The sequence below is a fragment of the Camelina sativa genome, chromosome 13 (assembly GCF_000633955.1).
Source record: "Camelina sativa cultivar DH55 chromosome 13, Cs, whole genome shotgun sequence".
NCBI classification, from domain to species: domain Eukaryota; kingdom Viridiplantae; phylum Streptophyta; class Magnoliopsida; order Brassicales; family Brassicaceae; genus Camelina; species Camelina sativa.
In genome coordinates, this window is record NC_025697.1 from 23108985 (window position 1) to 23113176 (window position 4192).

Sequence of the window (4192 nt, forward strand, 5' to 3'; positions counted from 1 at the left end):
CCGGTACCCGTTTGGGTACCCATTAAACCCGAACATATAAACATATTTATAATATTTATCATTAATATAATGCAATTACCCCAAAATTATGATTATAATTTTGAATATTTCATTTAGTTTTATACCTAAATATCAAAAAATAATCAAAATATCTAAAATATTTTGTTATGTAAGTCAAAATTTAACTAAATTTATTTAAATTTAATTATATTTTTTCGGGTACCCGGTAGTTCGGGTACTAATCGGGTTCTAAAATTTGTAACCCAAATCGACCCGAACCCGATAGTACCTAAACCGAAACGATTCCATATATCTAAAAATACCCAATGAGTTCTATTTTTCTAAACCCGTTTACCCGAACCCGAATGAGTAATACCTGAACCCGAATGCCCAGCCCTACTTCCACTATCTAATGAAAAGAGATATTTTAAAAAAATAGTAATAATAATAATAATATGAAATTATGAATCATCACCCAAAAAATACTGTATTGTTAACGTTTTTTTTTTTTTTTTTTTTTTTTTTTTAAANGTATAACTTATTACTAATCAACTTTTTTTTGGTTCTGGTTCTATATGGTTGGTCATTAATTGAAACAACAATACTCAGTAACAAAAAAAAAATTGAAAACAGCAAAAAAATATAAACCATAGAAAAAGAATATAATATATAGTATCACGTACGTAGAGAAAGAATTAGTATCAAATTCTTATACAAATAATACCATTTGTCTCCAGCTTCCTAAGCCTGGAAGGTATGAACCCTTCCACTTTCGAATTTGTTCGGTCAGGAATAGAATAATATTCCACAATTTCGCAGCTTACATGCTCATATATATAGGACACACAAATCAATAGAGCCGTATGTTGGAGATTTATATTGATATAGTAAAATGGGATGTGTTTGCAGCAAGCAATTAGGAGGAACAAGGCATGAAGATATTTCCCTTCTTGCTTCTCAAACCTTTTGTAAGTCTAAGTAATGTCTACTCAATTATCTACCACTCTCGACTCTATATATACACTTATATATATATACATACGACATATGTGTAGTTACTATATATATATAGTGCGAATTATATTGCATGGAACGATAATACTGTTGCATGAGTTTGTAGAGAGTATAATAACATCTTAACTGTTTCGGGTTTGCAGTTAGCGAGGCTGAGGTTGAAGTTTTGCATGAAATGTTCAAGAAACTAACTTCGTGTCTCAGCAACGACAATCTTTTGACAAAAGTTTGAATCCAAACTAAATATTATTTCCACAACGTGAAGATTATATCATCTAGATTTTTATACTATTACAGAAAAGGTGTGCTCGTGTAATGTCGATTTGGTTGGCTTTTTCAGGAAAAATTTCAATATATCTTGATCAATGATACCAAGAGGCGCAGTCTTTCAGCAGAGCGAGTAAATTTTCTAATGAGATATTATATACTAATATAAACTTAAGACCTTGTTCATACGTAAAAGTATTCAATTTCATTCTAAAAATCTAATATGAAATATGCAGATATTCGGATTATTCGATATGAGAAACGATGGGACTATAGATTTTGGAGAGTTTGTACACTCTCAACATTTTTCATCCAAACACATCCCACAGAGATAAAGCCATATGTATGTTTTATTCATATATTCCATATTATAATTTGTTTTTTTTTTTAAGTTCATTGTTATATATTAATTACAACCATAGAATTAAATAATCTGATCACATAAACAGTTGCATTTCGATTGTACGATACTCGTCAGACTGGATTCATCGAACCGGAAGAGGTAAGCAATATTCGTTTCAAAAAAAAAAAAAAAGAACAAGTATAAGGTAATTTGATTGTTGATAAAAAAAAAAAAAGTAATTTGATTAAGTCATGATAAAATATTTGACGTTTTTCTTCGACTTGGGGAAATTATAGGTGAAAGAGATGATAACAGACGTTCTAGAAGAATCAGAACTTATGCTATCGGAGAGTATCATTGACTCCATCGTGTCAAAGGTAGGTAATGTAACGCGTAGGTTTGTGTGTGCCGATTTAACATTTTTAGTTATTTTACTTGACTTATATTATGGCAAAGGAAGACATTTGTAGAGGCGGATTGGAAAAAAGATGGGAAAATAGACTTGGAAGAATGGGAGACTTTTGTGGCCGCCTATCCTTTGACGCTCAAGAACATGACCATCCCTTTCTTGAAGTAATGCATTTGCTTGGTTTTTCCTGAATATGCAACAAAAATATAGTTTAAGAAAAGATGAACCCTTTTCACAATATTTGGAATGCATCTTTCAAGAACCAGCTACCACGTGTGTGTGTTCATAAATTGCATATATAATCTTATATATTTTCCAGTATTTTCTTTGTTTGTTTGTTTTTGTTTAAGGTAATCTATATATACATTTTTTGAAACATTTATCCTGAAGTTCATACCTATTTTCAAGCATATCATTGACATTAATTATTAATTTATTTTTTATTTAAATAATTAATACTTCATCCGTTTTAAAATATAGGATGTTTTAACTAAATCATGTATATTAAGAAATATTTACTTTTAACAAGTTCAACCAATGAGAAACAATACTGCATAATATAAAATACTAAACTAATCTAAAGGGGTGTATTGAAACAATGATTTTAGAGGATTTGATGGGATTTAGAAAATTTGGAATTTTGATAGATTTTAGGGGAGTTGATATGATTTATGGTAAAATTCTTTCAAATCCCACCTAAAACCATGAGATTTATATTTCTGTATTTTTAACTAAACAAATCCTCTAAAATCCTCCCGAATCCCTAAAACTTATTAAAATCCAAATCCACAAACTGTTTTGAATAACAGTGGATTTCAAAGTAGATTTTTAAATCAGCAGTTGAATAACAGTGGATTTCATGAGACTTTTTAAAATCCATGATTGAATAACATAGGATTTGTAACTTTTACACAAATCACTAAAAATGTCAAGTTGAATACACCTCCTAAAAGTTGCATAGAAACTTGAAAACATCATATATTATGAAACAAAAAAACTTCTCTAAAACATCTTATATTTTGATATGAAGGGAGTATTAAGTTTTGATTTTGGAAAACAAGATTTCCCATCCTAATAAATTTCCAAAACAATAGGAATTACTCCCTTTAACATAAGTATTAATTTATAATTAATTTTATGAAATTTCCAATTTTACAAAACAATATGAATTAATTCTATAAGCAGAATATCTAGTTTATTTGAAATCTAAGATATTTATTCATACTTTTTTCCTTTTCTTTTTCAGGGACATACCAAAGAATTTCCCAACCTTTTTTCGGTAAATAAGATTTAGGGGGTGTTATTCAACAAAGGTTTTTAATTGATTTAAAATATTAGTGGATTTCAGAGTCCAATGGTTTTGTAAATGCTTTGAATGTGGATTTGGATGTCATTAGTGGATTTGAAAAGCTTTACTCATGGTTTTGAAAGTCATTTACTAGTGGACTTTTTATTTTATTTTTGAAAGTAAAAAAAAAAATTATAACTTATCCATAAATTATGTTGTGAATTAAAACCAAATAATTAAACTAATGCAACTGTTTAATTACGTTACATTACCTTAGTTGGTAATGCAACTGTTAAATTACATTACGCCCACCTACCGTAGTCCATTGCAATTCTTGGGCTCTTTGAGTAAACTTGATTGTCCTTTCTCCCTGGGTCCTTTGAGAGGATTCATCATCCATCTCGTTACCATATACTCCCATGCCGAAGGCAGCAAATTGATTGCTTACTAAAGCTTTAATGACGGGACAGTTATCGTGGCTGGAGAAGAGGACGACGACGATGACGACAACGATGACGATGATGATGACGATGATGATGACGATGATGAGGACGATGATGATGATAATGATAATGACGATGAAGATGACGACGATGACAATGACAAATTGATTTTATTGGGAGAGATACTTATGAGAAGAGAGATGAAATACTCAAAAATTGTTAGAATTGTGTTTGTTTATGTTTTGGATGTAAAATACGTTAAAATCTAAAGTGAAACAAACTCCATTGGAAATAGAATAACATCGATTTTACGAGTGCTTTAAAATCATCTAACAAATGTTAAATCTAATAAGAGTAGATTTTATTGTACTTTTTAAAATATCTAATTGAATAACGCTGAATTTTGAAATACACCCAACTCCATTAAA

The 4192-nt window shown here is 29.6% G+C and overlaps 1 pseudogene; it reads left to right on the forward strand.

Moving 5' to 3' along the window:
• On the forward strand, positions 877-4081 carry LOC104737637 (annotated as a pseudogene).